The 21,198-nt window shown below is 43.3% G+C and overlaps 1 non-coding gene and 1 pseudogene across 1 annotated transcript; one reads left to right on the top strand and one right to left on the bottom strand.

Moving 5' to 3' along the window:
* Positions 1–1,004: 1,004 nt before the first annotated feature.
* LOC136484489 (small nucleolar RNA R71) lies at positions 1,005–1,113 on the top strand. The gene has a single exon (XR_010766008.1). It is a non-coding gene; the product is annotated as a small nucleolar RNA R71 (small nucleolar RNA).
* Positions 1,114–16,294: 15,181 nt separating this feature from the next.
* LOC136479906 (uncharacterized) lies at positions 16,295–18,772 on the bottom strand (annotated as a pseudogene).
* Positions 18,773–21,198: the final 2,426 nt, after the last annotated feature.

Below are 21,198 nucleotides of genomic sequence, written 5' to 3'. Positions count from 1 at the left end.
GTTCTTCCATGAGAACAGCCTGCTAGCGATTTTACCGGAGTACGAGAGGCTGAGGAAATGGCCCACGATGATGCCTCCGCAGGATTACACCTTAGCGCATGTATAACGACTTTAATATGTAAATGTAATGAATTAACGATGAAAAGAACGACGAAATGAATGTATATATATGTATATTATCTCATGTGTAATGCCTGCATACTTTTTAAGTTTAATCTGTGAAATCTGGATGTGATTTGGATTTGGATTTGAATTTATATGCATGCTATATTTTATTTGAATTTATATGCCTGCTGTATTTTTTTAATTCAGGAAATAATTTACCGAGGCGGGCAAATAATAAAGCCCGCCACGGCTAATACACATAACCGCGGCGGGCCACAAAAGGTGTCCACCGCGGTAAAATAATTTACCGCGGCGGGCGGTGTAACGTGCCCGCCGTGGTAAAAGTATAATTACCGCAGCGGGCACGTTACGCCGCCCGCCGTGGTAAATCGGTTAACCACGGCGGGAAAAGCCGCCCGCCGCGGTTAAGCCATGATTTACCGTGGCCTCTAGGCCACGACGGACGGCTTTGCCCGCCGCAGGAAACCCAAATCGCCCGCCTCCAGTAAAGTTTGTGTAGTAGTGTCACATCCTCACGGGTCTTAGGACAGTTGTTCACTGAATGCCCAATGTTGCCACATTCTTCACACATCATGCGGGAATGATGAATGTGCATGACTTCTTGCTTCTCATTGGCTCGATCTTCAAGCCTCTTCATCAGTAGATCCATCTTGGCAGATAGCATGTCTATCTCCTTGAGTTGATGCATACCTCCACCTCTCTTGCAGGTCTAAAGACGTTCTTCATTCCAACCTTGGTTGTAGGCCATCTTCTCTATGAGAGTTGTTGCACCTAGGATTGTGAGTGATAAGAAAGCACCTCCAGCAGTAGCATCCATATTCTCACAGGTACTATTACTCAACCAATGGTAGAAAGTCTACATGAGTAGCCAATTCTCCATCCCATGATGAGGACATTCTGATATGTAGTCTTGAAAGCATTCCCATGACTTAGGGATAGATTCATCATGTTGCTGCTGAAAACTTGAAATCCTTCCACGCAAAGCATTGGTCTTGCCCGTGGGAAAGAACTTTGCTAGGAAGGCAGTGGAGCAGTTTTCCCATGTAGTATTTCTATCTTTGTTGGCATAGAACCATTGCTTTGCCTTCCCCAAAAGTGAAAATGGGAAGAGGCGAAGTAATATGGCATCTCTGGTAACTCCCTTGATGGTGAAAGTGCACGGAGAGTCATGTTGGCCATGGCTTCGAAAACTAGTGTTAAGCTCCGCCTTGTCTAGTTGTCTTCCGATTCTAAAGCTGATACTTTATTAAGTTTAGCCTTAGTCCTCCTGAATAGTGCTTCTAGAACTTCAACGTAGTTTATTGGAAGGTTAAAACCAGTCATACATTACCCTACATAAGATATAAAAGTAGATAGAACAAGGGTACCTGCTCGAGCAGAGGTATATGGTTTTCTCGATCTTATCAATAAGTAAAAGTTTATCAATATTCCTTCTGCCTAGCTACCTTCTCCGACAATGGCACCAGAAATGCTTGTTGGTATTTATTAACTTGTCCCTTGTTTAAGTAGCCACCTAATGTTGTTGACCTTTCTTAACATCACTTTTGTTAAGTTGTCATCCCTAGCTATGATGCTAGAAATGCTTGTTGATACTTCATAGCATCTTCACTAGAATGACACTAAGAAGTACTTGTCAATGTTTGACCACCGATAGCCTGCCACGGGGGTCCCCAGGGCAGTATGTTTGGGCTTCAGCATATGCGGAACTCGACGGTTAATGCAAGAGACAGTCAATTTATCCTGGTTCGGACCCTTGATCTTTGATCGAGTAATAGCCCTATGTCCAGTCGGCGTTAGCCTTTGCGTTGGATTGATTGTCAAGTGTTGTGTTGTACCAAAAAGTCCCCCGTCCCTAGGAACCCTATCCTCCTTTATATTGTCAGGAGGTCAGAATCCTAGTCGGTTTACAATGAGAGTTCCTAGTAGGATTACAGAATAATACTACTACTAAGATTACAGGGGAAGAATCCTAATTAGACTAGATATTCTCCCCTCCTTGCAGGCTATCCCATGGGTCCCACACCGACAAGGCCCCGAGCACTTCATGGTTGAGTTCTAGAAGCCTCGTCTTGTTCCTTGAAGTCTTGTCGAGTAGGAACAAGCGTCGTCCGAGTGTTTTCTTGAGCGAAACCATGCAGCGCTTCTTTGAATCTTCGAGTGGTGTGTGCTTTTTGAAAAAAGTTCATCCATCTAGGTGTAGCCCCCGTGCCTCTTGCTATTTGGAACAAGGAGCTGGAGGATCTTGTCTTGAAACTACTCTGTTTCTTCGTTGAAGGTCAAAAAGAACTCGAATATGGCTCATTCTGGGTTCTTTTTGTCTTAAGGTTTTGAAGTGGTTTGCCTTGAAGAAGTCTTTTCTGTGACGTGCGCTTTTTCTGAATAAAAAGTGCACTCACTGAGTGTAGCCCCTGAGCCTCTTGCTATTTAGAACAAAAAGTTGGAGGGTCCTGAATCTTCTATCATTCAAAAGAACTAAAAACCTCTCCTATTGCAGCCTCCGAGCATATATTCGGGTTCTTTTGTTTAGAAAGAACTCGGAAGCAGGGTATTGGCATGTTCTCTGGTAGTCTGCTGTTTGTCAGGTGTAGTTGCATGGTGGTAGTTGAGTATAAATGTTGTTTGTTCATGAGCTACACAGTGTTGGTATATTCTTCTGAATATGCTCATTTTCAAGTACTGTTCCTTCACTTCTGAGTCCTCCATTATTGAGTTCTGTCTTTTCACTGTGTCCTTTGTTAGGCTTGTTTTGTTGGTGCTCCTGGTCCATGTGCGCTGCTCCTTCGGTCTATAAATACCCTCTTGGAGTGTTGTTTTGATTCATTGAGCATTTTGTTGCTTGTTCTGAAGTCTCTGTAGTCATGAATATGATAGTTTGTGAAGTAGAGCAGCCCCCAGGCTTATTTTGTAGTTCTTGTATATCTTGTTGTAGCTGGAGGAAGTCTTGTGATAGGGATTAGAGGTAGACTAATCCCGTGGTAGCAATGTACCAGGATATACGTGGCAGTAGTTGGAGGAAGTCTTGTGATGTGGGCTTCGTTCCTTCATCTGGCAGTTCTGGGTTGATCCTCGTCGCCTGCCCTGAGACTGTCCAGTGCAGATCAACACCATATCTAGCATCACATTGGACTTGGGTAGACAGATGCCTGCCGGCCTTCTCTGTTCCATGTTGTCCCGCCGTGCTGCTGATTTCCGCCTTGGATGCACTGCGCTCGTCCTTTGAAGATAATAGTGTAGCCGAGGGCGGTTTGTCCTACCGAGTAGCAATTTGGAACACGTAGTCATTCCAGAGCCTAGCCGTGTCTGGGTTCCTCTTTGCTACTTTGCTTGTCGTGGTACTAAGTTCGTTGGGTCTTGTAAGATGTGTAATCTTCTATTTTTTGAAACCAGTTATGATGTTAAGAATCTTGCCTTCTGACTTGTAATTCTTTATTTTCCTAATGTCCCGGTTGTTGATGAGATTTCTGAGTTCTTTCTGTAAGGACCGGGTTGTTGCGCTCCTTGTGAGGTAACCCTCCTTTGCTTTATTGTTGATGAGTTTTTTTTGTGGTAATATGATCACTCCGCCATGGTGCTGGATGGATAAGTCTGAAATCTGCCTATTGAACTATACCGTTGTGTGGATTTGAGTCGTCCATCAATTTAGCTGCGTCATTAGATGGACCATTGCATCCTCATGCCATGATAAAATGGGCCTGGTGGGCCACGTTTTACTGCTGTAAAATCTATTTAAATGCCTTTCATCTTCTTCTTCACTGCTCCGCTTTTGCCTTGAAACCCTAGTTTTCAAAAATCCACCACCGCCATTGTTGCCGTCATCTGAGCGCCACCGTCTGAGCCTCATCTTTCCCTAGTGCCTTTTTGCTTCCGCTAGTACATGGGTAGGAAGAAAGCCACGAGCAAGTCCCAGACAGTCTTTGTGGACGAGGAGTCATCACTTTCTGTGATCGAGAACCAAGAGTTCATGGCCATGAGGGCTGCCCAGAAGGTTTGGCCGGCTCCTACAACGACTGAAGACTAGCTTCATGAGCTTGTTGGTGATGGTCTGATCCAAAGCAAGGATATTGCTGAATGGAGAGCTCTAGGCAAGCAGCGGGACCCTGCTCCAAGTCCCAGTGAGATTATTCTTTTCGTCTCCTTTATCCGTGCTGGTCTCTGCCTTCCCACTTCTGCCTTTGTTCATCGATTTCTTAACTATTTTGGGATTTGCCTGAATCATCTTGCTCCCAATGCTGTCCTTCATCTTTCTATCTTTGTTCATCTCTATGAAACTTTCCTTGGAATTCCTCCTTCTATTTCCCTCTTTCATTACTTCTTTCGTCTAAAGCCCCAACCTCGCCGCGATGACACCAGCGTTCTTGGTGGCTACGGGATTCAGTTTCGCTAGGGTTTTAGAAGCAAATTCTTTGACTATGACCTAGTTGATTCTGTGAGGGATTGGCATGCTGACTGGTTTTATGCTGCCAACTTGATTCCTCCTCTTTCTGTTCACTCCGGATCTGGTCCCTTGGTTAATGACCGATGGAAAAAGAACCCTATGACGACTACTGAGCTCCAGACAATCAAGCATTTTCTCGAGAGGATTTGCACTCTGAAACAGCAAGGCTTGACCGGCTTCGGTATTATTTTGAGTTTTCTTCACCGTCGAGTTCAACCTTTGAAGGAGCACAAACATTATGGTTTCAAGTGCTCTGGGGTGGAGGACCCTTCTCATATGGTCCCTACCCTTGAGTTGACCGACGAGGAGGTACTCGAGCATCTCCAGAACATGCTGAAAGGAGTAAGCGTTGTTCCGCTTGCTGTCCTTGAGTACAGCACTAAGAACCCGCCCCCTGCTATGAGTTGTTCTTTTCTTTATGAGGGTACTTTTGATTCTCTTTTGTTGTATCCACTTTTGCTTATTCTTCCTTGTCTTGTTGTTTTACTCTTTTATAGGAATTGGGGTGTAATTTTGCTGATCCAATTCTCCTTGCTGATGTCCCTATAAATGTGGAGGCTGGGGGTAGTCTTGCTGGGGCGTCCTTGACCAGTAAGTTTCAAACTACCATGATGCTTCCTGGTGTTTCTTCCGCATTTTCTGACGTATATGAAGAATATGTTCCTCGTCCAGTCCCTCGAGCTCCTCGTACTTTTGGAAAGAGGGGGTGAGCGGATAGTTCTTCTTCTGCTCCATCTGCTGCCAAGAAGTCTTGCCAGTTGAGTACTCGTCTAGGTACTCCAGTTGTAGCTAGCATGCTCTTAGGTGAGCATATTAATACACTCTATCCTTTTGCTATTTGTTTTTATCTTTGACCGAGTACTTTTGTCCTTTTTTAGCTGGATCTATGGTGGCCTTGGTCGAGAGTGAGGAGAAAGATGAGGCTGATGATGCGCCTCTTGTCGCGAGTCGGTGAGTTCTTTTCTTGTTTTCCTGTTGTTGAACCCCTCCTTTGTTCTGACCTTGGTCTTGATTTCTTTGTAGTAAGCGGTCGTCGGGTACCAGTTCTTCTAGGGCTCCAGCACCGAGTTCTTCTATAGCTCTGGTACCGAGTTCTTCTGGGGCTCTGGTACCGGCTACGCCGCTCTTTCCACCAAGTGGCGGTGACATTTTTGTTGCCATGGTTCCCCCTGCGAGGTCTTCTTTTGGTTTTATGAAGAAGAAGATAGCTGAGTGAGTGAATTCTGGTTTTATTTCTCTGCTTCTGTTCTCCTTTTTCTTATTCTTTTTGACGAGTTTCCTTGTCAACTTTCAGGCCTTTGTCTTTCCCAAGCCTCCAGTTGACTTCTTGTCAAACCTCTAGTGCGCCCTTACGTACTGAGTCTCAGGACTCGGAACGCATGGTCGCTGAGGTGGCTGTGAGGGGGACAGAGTTCACAACTACTGATTTGCCGGCTCCTGAGGTGACCGTGGCCATGGTGGTAGGTTCATCTGAGGGATTTGTCTTGGCTTCCCAGGAGATTGCCCTGGTCGTGTCTTCTTCACCTCGGCCGGCTTCTCCTTCTCCTCTTCTTGCCTTCGGTGGTCCGCCTTTTGCTAATGACGTGGTGCAGCAGTTTGATGCCACTCATCGATTGTCGGAGCTAACTGCCACCTGGGGAAGCTTATCGACCCTTGCGACTTCTTTTGGGGAAAGGCTCTAGGTAAGTTTTTCTGCAGTTCTTTCTTTAGATGTTCATTTTTGTTCTGTCCTTATGTCTTGTTTTTCTTTGTCTCTTTTTGCTCAGTCTTTTTCTCATGATCATACCGGCTTCTTTTTCTCATCTAAAAATGAGATGAAATTGTCCTCTGAGGTGAGTACCCTGAAGGCAGAGCTTGACCTCTATCGGGCCGAGCTAGAGACTGAGCGTCAGACGCATCAGAAGGAGGAGAAGGCTCTTCATGCCTAGGTGGTAGAGGCGGAGAAGCAAAAGGATGCTGCAGTGGAGTCCATGAAGAACGAGTGCAAAGGTATTGCTGGTTCTATTTGTTTCCTTTTGTATTCTGACTTCCCTTTTTGCTAACTTGTTTTTATTTTGTACTCTAATTTTCCTTTCTGTTGACTTGTTTTTGTTGCTTGGCCTAGCTCTCTGAGTTGAAAAGCAGAAGCTCTCAGAGGGTATCGAGGAGATGAAGACACTCGTCCGCACTAACCACAACAAGGCTGAGGAGGTAATTACTCGAGCTCAAGAAGAACTCACGCTTGCTAAGTTGATTAGGCGTGGAGCTGACAGGGATCTTGTGTAGGCCCAAAAAACTATTCAAGACTTGACTGGTAAGTTGGCAATGGCTACTGATAACTAGAATGCTTTGTGGAAGTCTTTTTGGTCAGTAGCCGACCTTCTCTGAACTCCAACGGATGATGGTCAATCTTGGGCTCAATTTATTCCCCAAGTGCCGACTCGTTTCCAGGAGTTCATGAAGAGGTGCGCCCATCTGTGTACCAGGAACATTCTTGCCTAGGTCCGGGTTATTTCTCTAGACTTTCCTTTGTCCAAGGTTGCCGATGAAGCCGAGAGCCAAGAGTACCTGGATGCTGTTGAGAGGTTGGAGCCTGAGGTCGATGACTTAGCCAGGAAGATTGTAGATAATCTTAACATTGATGTTTCTTCTCCTGATGACAATGCCTGATGTAATCGACCTTTGTATTCCAGCTTCTATAACAAAACACTATACTTGAAAACTGAATGGAGATTCTTTATTTTTTGTTGATGTCTTCTTTGTCTGTATTTCTTTGTCTCGTAAACAACTCGGCTTAGGTAAATCACTGTCTTGACAAACTTTCTTGATCTGTCGAGTGCTTTTCTGGCTTTCGTTTATGCCTTGTAAACAACTCAGTATATGTAGATTGATATCTTGATAGGTTTCCTTGATTTGTCGAGTGCTTGTCTGGTTTTTGTCTATGACCTGTAAACAACTCGGTATAGATCGTTGTCTCGACAAACTTTGTGTTCTCGTTAGTACTGAATGGACTTAGGACATCTCCGGCTTCTTCTTTTTGGCTTAACTCGGAGTGTGGTCAGCATCTGGTCCTATCTTTGGTTTCAAAAAACATCCTATGATCGACAAGCCCCTGAGCACTTCATGGTTGAATTCTGGAAGCCTCGTCTTGTTCCTTCAAGTCTTGTTGAGTAGGAACAATCATCGTCCGAGTGCTTTCTTGAGCGAAACCGTGTAGCGCTTCTTGGGATCCACTGAGTGTAGCCTCTGAGCCTCTTGCTATTTGGAACAAGGAGCTGGTGGGTCTTGTCTTGAAATTGCTCTGATTTATGCTTAGGCTTAGTTTCAGTTGTTTTGTTTTTTTGGTTTGGGTGTTAGCTTATTAGCTACCCTCATCGGTGGGCTCAAGCATGTTTTCAGCTCTTTTGCTCTCGGCCGGTATGCTCAGGTGTCTTTTCAGCCATTTTGCTTTTTGGTTCAGGTGTTAGCTTATTAGCTACCCTCATCGGCGGGCTCAAGCATGTTTTTAGCTCTTTTGCTCTCGGTCGGTATGCTCAGGCGTCTTTTTAGCCATTTTGCTTTTTTGTTCGGGTGTTAGCTTATTAGCTACCCTTATCGGTAGGCTCAAGCATGTTTTTAGCTCTTTTGCTCTTGGCCGGTATGCTCAGGCGTCTTTTTAGCCATTTTGCTTTTTGGTTTGGGTATTAGCTTATTAGCTACCCTCATCGGCGGGCTCAAGCATGTTTTCAGCTCTTTTGCTCTCGGCCGGTATGCTCAGGCGTCTTTTTAGCCATTTTGCTTTTTGGTTTGGGTGTTAGCTTATTAGCTACCCTCATCGGCGGGCTCAAGCATGTTTTTAGCTCTTTTGCTCTCAGCCAGTATGCTCAGGCATCTTTTCAGCCATTTTGCTTTTTGGTTCGGGTGTTAGCTTATTAGCTACTCTCATCGGCGGGCTCAAGCATGTTTTCAGCTCTTTTGCTTTTGGCCGGTATGCTCAGGCGTCTTTTTAGCCATTTTGCTTTTTTGAAACAACTCGGGGAAAGCCATAATAAGACATGTTTGTCGAGAAAGAACCATATTTATTGATCATGAATATTGATAGGTCATAATAGTACATATGTTGTTGATGAGCTCTATCTTTGTTGACCATGAATGTTGATCTCTTGTGGCTTGTATATATATTTTCCCTTGAGTTGTTTTCATGCGTAGAATCTTCATAGCTGGCTGATGTGCCATGTATTGTTGACGTCTTTTCTGTCTTCAGTTGTTAACTTGTATGTGCCTGGTCCGGTGACTTTTGGGACGATTAAAGGACCTTCCCATGGACTGAGTAGTTTATGGCATCTGTTGGTTTTTTGTATTCTTCTTAGTACTAGGTCTTCGACTTGTAATGATCGAGACTAGGTATTCTTGTTGTAGCGGCGTCTTAATCCTTGGAGGTATCTTGCTAATTGAAGGGTAGCGTTTGCTCTGACTTCTTCTGTACAGTCGAGCTGTAATCTTCGGGTGTGTTCTGCTTCTCCTTTGTCATATTGTTCTATCCTTGGTGACGTCCAGATCAAGTCGGCAGGTAGTATGGCTTCTGATCCATAAACCAGGAAGAAAGGTGAGTATCCGGTGGCCCTGCTTATTTGAGTTCGTAGCCCCCATACGACCTTGGGTAATTCTTCAATCCATTTTGATCCATAGTCTACTAGTTCTTCATACAATCTTGGTTTTAATCCGGCTAGTATGAGTCCGTTAGCCCTTTCGACCTGTCCGTTGGCCTCTGGATGTGCGACTGATGCGTAATCTATTCTAAAGTCATAGTCCTGTGCCCAACTTTGGAATTCTATGGCTGTGAAGGGAGAACCCAAATCTGTGATGATTCGATTGGGGCATGTCGAAGCAGTGAATAATGTCTTGGATGAACTCGACTGCTTTGGCTGCACTGTATTTTGTGAGTGGTTTGTATTCAATCCACTTGGTGAACTTGTCAATTGCTATGAAGATGTACTCGAAACCGCCTTTTGCTTTCTTGAGAGGTCCTATTTGATCCAGCCCCCAGTAGGAGAAAGGCAAAGCAGGTGGGATGCAGATGAGGTTGTGAGCTGGCACATGAGCTTGTCTTGCGAACATTTGACAACCTTTGCATCTTCTGACGAGTTCTTCTGCGTCTTTCAAAGTGGTTGGCCAATAGAAACCGGTGTGGAATGCTTTGCCGACTAGTGTTCTTGAAGTGACGTGATTTCCACAGCAACCTGAGTGTATTTTGTCTAGGATCTCTTTGCCCTCTTCAAATGAGACGCATTTTAGGAGTACTCCTGATGATGCGGCTCTTCTGTAGAGCTTGTCTCCCACTAGGACGTAATTCTTGCTTCTGCAAACAACTCTGGTAGCTTCCTCTTTTTCTGCTGGCAGCTTATTCTCTTTGATGTAATCGATAAAAACCTAGGTCCATGAAGTGGTGATTACCAAAATCTAGGTGCCTTTAGCTGAGATTTTAGGGGTTATCTCACCGGGTTGTTTGATAGAGGGAGCTGATAACTCCTTTATGAATACACCAGGTGGGACCTTCGCCCTATCTGATCCAAGCTTGGCGAGGACGTCTGCCGCAATATTCGAATCGCGCAGGACATGTAGAATTTCTAATCCTTGAAAATATTTTTCGAGCTTTCATATTTTAGCACAGTAAGCGCCCATGTTTTCTTTGGTGCAGTCCCAATCTTTGTTGACTTGATTGATGACTACCGCTGAATCGCCATAAACGAGTAAACGCTTGATTTCGAGGGTAATTGCCACTCGTAGCCCGTGGATGAGGGCTTCGTATTTTGCTTCATTGTTTGTAGCTTGCCATAATATCTGAAGGATGTACTTGAGTTGTTTTCCATCTGGAGAAATGAGGAGAACACCTACACCGGCTCTGCCTAGCTTGAGTGATCCATCAAAGTACATCTTCTAGTGATCAAGGATGGTATTTGACATAGGTTGTTGAATTTCTATCCACTCGGCAACAAAATCAGCTAGGGCTTGAGATTTAATTGCCTTCCGTGGGGTGAAATCGATATTGAGAGCACCAAGTTCAATTGCCCACTTAGATATGTGCCCTGTTGTGTCTCTGTTGTGTAAGATGTCTCCGAGTGGGAAATCTGTCACCACGGTAATCTTGTGGCTTTTGAAATAGTGGCGAAGCTTGCGTGAAGTGATCAGGAGGGCGTAGAGTAGTTTTTGCACATGCGGGTATTAGATTTTTGATTCTGAAAGTACTTCGCTGATGTAGTATATGGGGCATTGTACTTTATATACACGTCCTTCTTTTTCTCTTTCTATGACAATCATAGTGATGATCACAGTAGAAGTTGTCGTAATGTACAGCATCATGTCTTCGTATTTCTTTGGAGGTATGAGAATGGGTGAGGAGGTGAGTTATGCCTTGAGCTTCTTGAAAGCTTTGTTGGCTTCTCCTATCCACTCGAACTTGTCTGTCTTCTTTAGCAATTTAAAGAAAGGTAACCCTTTTTTGCCCAGTCTTGATATGAAATGATTGAGGGCCGCCATGCAGTCTGTTAGTTTCTACACATCTTTAACACTTTGGGGAGGGCCCATCTCTGTTATGGCTCGAATCTGCTTGGCGCTTGCTTTGATTCCACGATGACTGACCAAGAATCCGAGTAGTTGTCCTGAAGGAACTCCGAATACACACTTGTTTGGGTTCAATTTCCACATCCATCTTTTTAGGTTTTCGAAGGTTTGCTTTAAGTCTTCAATTAGTGTATCCGGGTTCTTTGTCTTTACTACTACATCATCCACACATGCCTCTATGTTTTCGCTGATCTGATCATCAAGGCATGTTTAGATAGCTCTTTAGTAAGTGGCACCAGCATTCTTGAGTCCAAATGACATTGTTTTGTAGCAGTAGGCACCGAATGGAGTGATGAAAGATGTCTTGCTCTGGTCTTGTTCCTTTAATGCGATCTGGTGATATCCTAAATAGCAATCAAGGAAGGATAATAGGGAAGATCCTACTGTTGAGTCAACTATCTAATCAATGCATGGTAGCCCAAACGGATCTTTCAGGCAGTCTTTGTTGAGATCTGTGTAGTCGACACACATGCGCCACTCGTTCGTATTCTTTTTCTGTACAAGAACTGGGTTTGCTAGACAATCTGGATGGAGGATTTCTTTGATGAATCCAGCTGCCATTAGTTTTATAATTTCCTTTTTAATTGCTGCCTTCTTGTCGGGTGAGAATCATCGTAGTCGTTGCTTCACAGGCTTGGAGCCTTCATTGATATCAATTCTGTGCTCAGCCAACTCTCTTGGGACCCCTGGCATGTCGGTCGGCTTCCAAGCGAAGATATCTTTGTTGTCCCAAAGAAAGTTGGTGAGCGCGAGTTCCTATTTTGCTGAGAGGTGGGCGCTGATGGTTGCCGTCTTGGATGGATCGCTGGTGCCTAGGTCGATTTGCTTGACGTCGGCTTCTTTCGAAGGTGCTAGGATGCTGGGTTTTTTAGTTGGTATCACGAGCTCTTCTGGGCTCAATTCTACTGTAATAGTGGCTATTTCTTTTCTTCCATCAGCGGCCTATGCCTTTGATGCAATTTGGATTGCCTAAACATCGCAGTCAAAGGCGCGCTTCAAATCACTCCGAAGAGAAAGGATACCGTTGGGCCCTGGCATCTTAAGCAACAGGTACGGATAATGCGGTATTGCCCTAAATTTTGCTAGTGCTGGTCGCCCGAGGATTGCATGATATGATGAATCGAAGTCTGCGACTTCAAACTTGATGAACTCTGTACGATAGTTTGAGGGAGTCCCAAAAGTAACTGGTAGAGTGATTTGTCCAAGTGGCATTACTGCCTTGCCAGGTACTATGCCATAAAAAGGCATGCTTGTTGGTGTAATCATCCCGGTGAGTTGTAGTCCCATCTTCCTTAGAGTTTCTAAAAAAATGATGTTGAGTCCGGCTCCCTCATCGATTAGTACTTTCGTGATAGTCATACCGACAATAGTTGGATCTAGAACCAGCGGGTAATGGCCTGCATTTCCTACGCTAGTCCATTGGTCTTCTCTTGAAAATTGGATTGGATAATGTGACCAGTTGAGATATCTTGGAGTAGTCGGTTCTGCTGCCATGATGGTTCGCAGCGCTAGCTTTTCTTGATGTTTGCTTCTAGAATCTGGAACTCTAACAAACATTACTGCTACTGTCCCCCTATATTTTTGGAATCCCTTGTCTTCGTGATTGTCTTCTTCTTTTTTCTGATTGCCCTCTTTGGTATTTTCCTTACTATCCTTTCTTGTGTATCGATCTTTGAAGGTGTAGCAATCTCCGAGGGTGTGATTTCCTTTGGGGTGCAAGACGCAATGCATGTTTTCAATGTCGTCATACCTCCTGGGCTTGGAAAACTTCCTTGATTTGTCAGTGACCGCTACCGTGTTGTCTGGTCCACGTTTTCTTTCTTGATGTCTATTGTTTCGAGGATTTTGCCTATCCGGGTTGTCTTTGTTGTTTCTATCCGGGAATCTTTCTCGTGTCTTTTCCTCTGCGGTAATCATCTTTTCCACTGTTCATCTGAATTCTTCATTGTTTCTTGGGTTTTCTTTATAGAAGTCTTGAAATTGCCACCTAGCCATGATTCCGTGAGAGAAAGCTTCGATCACTTCTCGTTGGGTGATGTCATGTACTTGAGCTCATAGTTTGTCAAATCGTCGATAGTAATTTCTGAGACTTTCACCTCCTTTCTGCTTGAGTCCTTTTAGCTCTACATGGGTGATTGGGTGTGTAATGATACCCATGAAATTTTCACAGAAAGCTCTTTGTAAGTCCTCCCAGTTCCTGATTGATCCGGGATTCAATTTGTCAAACCATTGAAGTGGCATGGTTTCTAGGGCCATGGGAAAGAACAAGGTCTTGATGTCATCATCTCCTCTGGCCAATTCAATTGATTGCGAGTAAATCCTAAGCCACTGCCTTGGTTTAGTCTTGCCATCATACTTGGAGTGGTTGGATGGCTTGAACTTGTGAGGCAATCATATTGAAGCAAGTCTGTTTGCAAAATAGGGGAATCTATCGTGTGTTCTGGCTTCTGTGTATTCTGATTCAGCGCCCCCTTCTTGCCAACTATTGTCTTGGTTAGAGTAGTTTTGCGTGACTGTTCGAGTAGGTGCTTTGCTTCTTGCCTTTCTTGGTTGTTCGGCTCAGTCGTTTTGACTATGGTTTCTTTTACTTTCTCTGTTGTGACTTCCACTTGGTCCAAGTCTCTCGAAGGCGGACTTCCTTTGATTTTGATCCTCCTGCTCATGAGATGTTGATCTGTCGAGTAGTCTTGAGCGGGCCTTTCCATCGTGCATCCTTAGGACTGTTGATCGGAGGAAGTCCTAGAGTTGTTCTTGTTTCTCATTGGGATGTGAAGTCGCCCTGAGTTCTTCTAGTGCTTCTCAGATCTTGTCATAGGGTGTATTCGCTGCTCGTCCTTCTTTAACCTCTCACTCTGATTTTCTTCTATTGTATTCGGCTAGGTCTGACTCATATTTGATCCAAGCTTCCTTGCGCTGCTTAGCACGGCGTTGACGTCCTTGTTTCAATTTGTTCTTTCTTTCCCTGGCTTGCCTCTGACTCTTGGTCTCACCATCATGCCCCTGGGTAAATGGTGATATGTTGGACTCAGATTCATCTGAAGACCTGACGTCGGGCGCTTCTGGGGGGACCAATGGTGATTGAGGATGGCGAATCATGAATACTTCTCAAGTGTGAGTTGTTCTATCATGGGCGTTGGTTTCCATACTGTCAGAGTTGTTGATAACTTCAATAGAGGCTTCAAGGTCGCAGATCGAGTCTCCTTCTTGGTAGGGTAGAATTGTTGTTGTCGCATTGTCGACTAGTTGGGTGCCGCTATCCTCAGGAATAGAACCTAGCCAGTGGACGATGCAGTCTTGAGATGTTATAGTTAAGATGAGACCCTCTTGAGCTCCCGTCAGTGGTATTCCAAGCACTGGATTCAGAGATCTTTCGAGCTATGCCCGATAAGACATTGCCATGTTGTGGAGTCTGAACGGAAGGGGACCCAACTTCATTAAAGCACTCTGAGTGTACTCCGAGTTGTATTCTTGATAGGTTGATGTCGTGTTCTGGAGCCTTGCCTGAAAAGAACTCGGTTTTCCGAAAGAACTCGGATAAGACTCCATCTTAGAAGCGGAACTTGAGTTTGAATCAGATGCGTGAAGCCACGAAATCTAAGTCAGATCGAACATTGAGAGCTACATGAATCTTCCAGCAAGTTGATCTGTCGTTGTCGCCAAAATGGAAAGGTCTTGATGATGATCCGAATCTTTGAGGGGATGGCCTTGGAGCTTGCCATTGTCACCTACCTCGCAGATCCATGAACCGAAGATGAAGGTGGATCCTGTCGAGAAGATCATGTTGTCAAGGTCCATCGAGCTCTCGGATGCAAAGTCACCGAAACCCCTACCTAGCGCGCCAGCTGTCGATGTTTGACCACCGATAGCCTATCACGGGGGTCCCTGGGGCAGTATGTTTAGGCTTCAGCGTATGCGGAACTCGACGGTTAATGCAAGAGACAGTCGATTTATCCTGGTTTGGACCCTCGATCTTTGATTGAGTAATAGCCCTATGTCCAGTCGGTGTTAGCCTTTGCGTTGGATTGATTGTCAAGTGTTGTGTTGTACCAAAAAGTCCCCCGCCCCTAGGAACCCTATCCTCCTTTATATAGTCAGGAGGTCAGAATCCTAGTCGGTTTACAATGAGAGTTCCTAGTAGGATTATAGAATAATACTACTACTAAGATTACAGGGGAAGAATCCTAATTAGACTAGATCTTCTCCCTTCCTTGCGGGGCATCCCATGGGTCCCGCACCGATAGTACTTTAGTATTTCATTGTGACTAGAAAGAATATAAATATGTATATGAAGGGATCTATGGGCGCACAGATAATATACCATTGTAGCACTTCACCTAGGAGTATTTCAGGTATCGTTATTTATATTTTTACCAAAGGAAAGGACTGACAGATGGAATATATTGATAATTTATACACATGATGGAGAGATAAACCATAACCAAACTTCTACTCATTACAGGTGTAAATCAAGAGATAAACATGATAAGTAATGATAAATGATCACTCAGAGTACTCCTTTCTATGGCATTAGCATTGCTAAGTAGAAATTAGAGGAATAATTCATAAGTCATTCTTAATTACAAGTCAAAGCATATGTTGATTAGTGCAATTACACTTAGTAGTCATCGCTAAGATCAACTTCATATCTACCCATAAGGGATATTACTAAGGAACATCAAGAACAGAGCTTGTCTTCCTTCGTAACTTGATCCTATCTGTCCTATATTCGGGGAGTGGACTACATAGGACTCAATGGGAGTGTCACATCCGTGATCTACCACATGGCCCGAAATATGTGGTGCTAGACATTTGTGAAAATTGGTGTCAAGATCTATTGATGTATCAATGGGACTGTCCTTGGCAGCAATTTCCGCACAATCAATTGCTGCTACCTTGGGTCAAGTATGATTGTTTTCCAAAGAATTATTGTCTTACACACATCTTCATGCACCATCAGACTAAAGTAATCAAACCTCAATGTTTCATCGAAGTGGTTCAGTAAAATAGGAAAAAAGAGATACATGATATTTTACCTTGCAGAAGACTTAGCAAAGCCGACCTCTCTATCCTTTACAAATGATAATTGCTTGACAAAGGCAAATGTATCAATCTAACTGCTTTTGAACTACAACACTCAACTCCACAACACATTTTTCACATATACTTGTTCTTATCACTAATTATAGTAAAATCAGCTAGGTTTCGGTTAGTAATGCAGATACCCTTTACCACAAGCTTATCCAAAGGATGCACCATTTTCCTTTGCCGAAAGACCAATGTTGACAGTACCATGCCTTGGCAATCAATGTTTTGGGTTGGGAACAGGGATAATAGAACCAAACTACAAGGCATTCCATCCTATTGAGAACATTCCAGAGTTCAAGGTCTCATAGTTTCCTCCTCTATTCATATCAACAAGCAATGTTGTCCCTATAGACACACATAAGCTATATCTAGATTGTGTCCCCTAGTTCCCAGACTAGTTTGTAATGTCCTCATGCAACAACGAACAAAGCACACCTACTTGAGGGTGAGGGTGCAAAGGTCTGTGTAACTTTTGTGGGACCTGATGTCGAGACAAATCTTGCAATGTTAGTGGAACCTTTTCAATTAGGTGTCCTCCATATGATGTGCTTGGTGATGCATTGTACTGATCATGCTATACATACTGTAAGCTAAGAGTTTGTGTTTGAAGTTCCATCTAGCGCATATTAGCTCTTTGATAGTTTGTGAAGCCTCGCACTGTTGATGGATACACAAGCCTCAAAAGATAGGTTGCAGCCATAAGTTTGCTTGGGTAAAGGGCAGACTGTCCAGCCATCCTTTGATGGTATAGCCTACTAGTACTAGCCCCCATATTTAATGATGTGTTTACAACACTTCTATAAGCCTCCATGGTTAATGATGTGCTTGCAACACTTCTACTAGCCTCCATAGTTAATGCTGTGCTTGGAACACTTTTCGGATCAACCTGGCTAACTGCTTCCTTTGTTTAGTGGTATAAGGTCTCAATTACTAGAGAGTGAGTTGTATAGTTACTAGAAGCTTCATGCACATGAATGGAACCTGGATCAACTTCTTGATGTCGATTTCTGAATTGAAAACCAAATGTTGAGGCTGGTAAATTCCTTGAAGTTGCCTTGAAAGAATCCCACATTACCTTCTTTCCCCACTTATTTCTCTAGCTTCGATTGGACACTTCAGCAATATGTTGATGATGTGGAAATATTGGTGAGGTACATGCAATGCTTACTTCTTCGTTACTTCAGAAATATTGTTATTCATGGCCACAATCTAAAATGTCAGGGACATCTAGCTTTGGAGGTTACAAAATGGAAGACCTCATGACAGGTAATGCATGTACCCAAAATGAATTCTGCATTTGTGATTCTAGAAGGTGACCATTGAGAACCTAAGTGCCGGTTGTGTGCATGACACTATGCTAACATCTGTTTATGTAAATCCTTTGGATTCATATTAGGAGCCTCGATGCTAGACGATGTATGACCCTATAAGGATTTCTACATACTTTCTGGTGCTAGACATTTGTGAAAATTGGTGTCAAGCTCTATTGATGTATCAATGGGACTGTCCTTGGCAGCAATTTCCGCACAATAAATTGCTGCTACATCGGGTCAAGTATGATTGCTTTCCAAAGAATTAGTGCCTTACACACATCCTTCATGCACCATCTGACTAAAGTAAGAAAACTTCAATGTTTCATTGAAGTGGTTCAGTAAAATAGGAAAAAAGAGATACATGATATTTTACCTTGCAGAAGATTCAGCAAAGCCGATCCTCTCTATCCTTTACACATGATAAGTGCTTGATAAAGGCAAATGCATCAATCTAACTGCTTTCAGGCTACAACACTCCTCTCCACAACACATTTTTCTCATATACTTGATCTTTTCACTAATTACAGTAAAACCAGCTGGGTTTCGGTTAGTAGTGCAGATATCCTTTCCCTCAAGCTTATCCAAAGGATGCACCATTTTCCCTTTCCTATAGACCAAGGTTGACTAGTACCATGCCTTGGCAATCAATGTTTTGGGTTGGGAACAGGGCTAATAGAACCTAACTGCAGGGCATTCCATCCTATTGAGAACATTCCTGAGTTCAAGGTCTCATAGTTTCCTCCTCTATTCATATCAACAAGCGATGTTGTCCCTATAGACACACATAAGCTGTATCTAGACTGTGTCCCCTAGTTCCCTGACTAGTTTGCAATGTCCTGATGCAGCAACAAACCAAGCACACCTACTCGAGGGTGAGGGAGCAAAGGTCTGTGTAACTTTTGCGGGACCTAATTTCGAGACAAGTCTTGCAACATCAGTGGAACCTTTTCAATTAGGTGGCCTCCATATCATGTGCTTGGTGACGCATTGTATTGATCATGCTATACATACTGTAAACTGAGAGTTTGTGTTTGAAATTCCATCAAGCACAAATTAGCTCTTTGATAGTTTGTGAACGCGTTGTTGATGGATCCACAAGCCTCAAAACATAGGTTGTAGCTATAAGTTTGCTTTGGTTAAGGCCAGAGTGTCTAGCCATCCTTCGATGGTATAGCCTACTAGTACCAGCCCCCATATTTAATGATGTGTTTACAACACTTCTACTAGCCTCCATGGTTACTGATGTGCTTGCAACACTTCTACTAGCCTCCATAGTCAATGTTGTGCTTGGAACACTTTTTGGCTGAACCTGGCTAACTGCTTCCTTCGTTTAGTGGTATAAGGTCTCAATTACTAGAGAGTGAGTTGTATAGTTACTAGAAGCTTCATGCACATGAATGGAACCTAGATCAACTTCTTGATGTTGATTTCTAAATTGAAAACCAAATGTTGAGGCTGGTAAATTCCTTGAAGTTGCCTTGAAAGAATCCCACATTACCTTCTTTCCCCACTTATTTCTCTAGCTTCGATTGGACACTTCAGCAATATGTTGATGATGTGGAAATATTGGTGAGGTACATGCAATGCTTACTTCTTCGTTACTTCAGAAATATTGTTATTCATGGCCACAATCTAAAATGTCAGGGACACCTAGCTTTGGAGGTTACAAAATGGAAGACCTCATGACAGGTAATGCATGTACCCAAAATGAATTCTGCATTTGTGATTCTAGAAGGTGACCATTGAGAACCTAAGTGCCGGTTGTGTGCATGACACTATGCTAACATCTGTTTATGTAAATCCTTTGGATTCATATTAGGAGCCTCGATGCTAGATGATGTATGACCCTATAAGGATTTCTACATACTTTCTGGTGCTAGACATTTGTGAAAATTGGTGTCAAGCTCTATTGATGTATCAATGGGACTGTCCTTGGCAGCAATTTCCGCACAATAAATTGCTGCTACATCGGGTCAAGTATGATTGCTTTCCAAAGAATTAGTGCCTTACACACATCCTTCATGCACCATCTGACTAAAGTAAGAAAACTTCAATGTTTCATTGAAGTGGTTCAGTAAAATAGGAAAAAAGAGATACATGATATTTTACCTTGCAGAAGATTCAGCAAAGCCGATCCTCTCTATCCTTTACACATGATAAGTGCTTGATAAAGGCAAATGCATCAATCTAACTGCTTTCAGGCTACAACACTCCTCTCCACAACACATTTTTCTCATATACTTGATCTTTTCACTAATTACAGTAAAACCAGCTGGGTTTCGGTTAGTAGTGCAGATATCCTTTCCCTCAAGCTTATCCAAAGGATGCACCGTTTTCCCTTTCCTATAGACCAAGGTTGACTAGTACCATGCCTTGGCAATCAATGTTTTGGGTTGGGAACAGGGCTAATAGAACCTAACTGCAGGGCAATCCATCCTATTGAGAACATTCCTGAGTTCAAGGTCTCATAGTTTCCTCCTCTATTCATATCAACAAGCGATGTTGTCCCTATAGACACACATAAGCTGTATCTAGACTGTGTCCCCTAGTTCCCTGACTAGTTTGCAATGTCCTGATGCAGCAACAAACCAAGCACACCTACTCGAGGGTGAGGGAGCAAAGGTCTGTGTAACTTTTGCGGGACCTAATTTCGAGACAAGTCTTGCAACATCAGTGGAACCTTTTCAATTAGGTGGCCTCCATATCATGTGCTTGGTGACGCATTGTATTGATCATGCTATACATACTGTAAACTGAGAGTTTGTGTTTGAAATTCCATCAAGCACAAATTAGCTCTTTGATAGTTTGTGAACGCGTTGTTGATGGATCCACAAGCCTCAAAACATAGGTTGTAGCTATAAGTTTGCTTTGGTTAAGGCCAGAGTGTCTAGCCATCCTTCGATGGTATAGCCTACTAGTACCAGCCCCCATATTTAATGATGTGTTTACAACACTTCTACTAGCCTCCATGGTTACTGATGTGCTTGCAACACTTCTACTAGCCTCCATAGTCAATGTTGTGCTTGGAACACTTTTTGGCTGAACCTGGCTAACTGCTTCCTTCGTTTAGTGGTATAAGGTCTCAATTACTAGAGAGTGAGTTGTATAGTTACTAGAAGCTTCATGCACATGAATGGAACCTAGATCAACTTCTTGATGTTGATTTCTAAATTGAAAACCAAATGTTGAGGCTGGTAAATTCCTTGAAGTTGCCTTGAAAGAATCCCACATTACCTTCTTTCCCCACTTATTTCTCTAGCTTCGATTGGACACTTCAGCAATATGTTGATGATGTGGAAATATTGGTGAGGTACATGCAATGCTTACTTCTTCGTTACTTCAGAAATATTGTTATTCATGGCCACAATCTAAAATGTCAGGGACACCTAGCTTTGGAGGTTACAAAATGGAAGACCTCATGACAGGTAATGCATGTACCCAAAATGAATTCTGCATTTGTGATTCTAGAAGGTGACCATTGAGAACCTAAGTGCCGGTTGTGTGCATGACACTATGCTAACATCTGTTTATGTAAATCCTTTGGATTCATATTAGGAGCCTCGATGCTAGATGATGTATGACCCTATAAGGATTTCTACATACTTTCTGGTGCTAGACATTTGTGAAAATTGGTGTCAAGCTCTATTGATGTATCAATGG

This window comes from Miscanthus floridulus, chromosome 9, assembly GCF_019320115.1.
Source record: "Miscanthus floridulus cultivar M001 chromosome 9, ASM1932011v1, whole genome shotgun sequence".
In the NCBI taxonomy this organism is placed as follows: domain Eukaryota; kingdom Viridiplantae; phylum Streptophyta; class Magnoliopsida; order Poales; family Poaceae; genus Miscanthus; species Miscanthus floridulus.
Note: the sequence above shows the minus strand (reverse complement) of the source record. Positions and strands in the feature narration are given on the sequence as shown.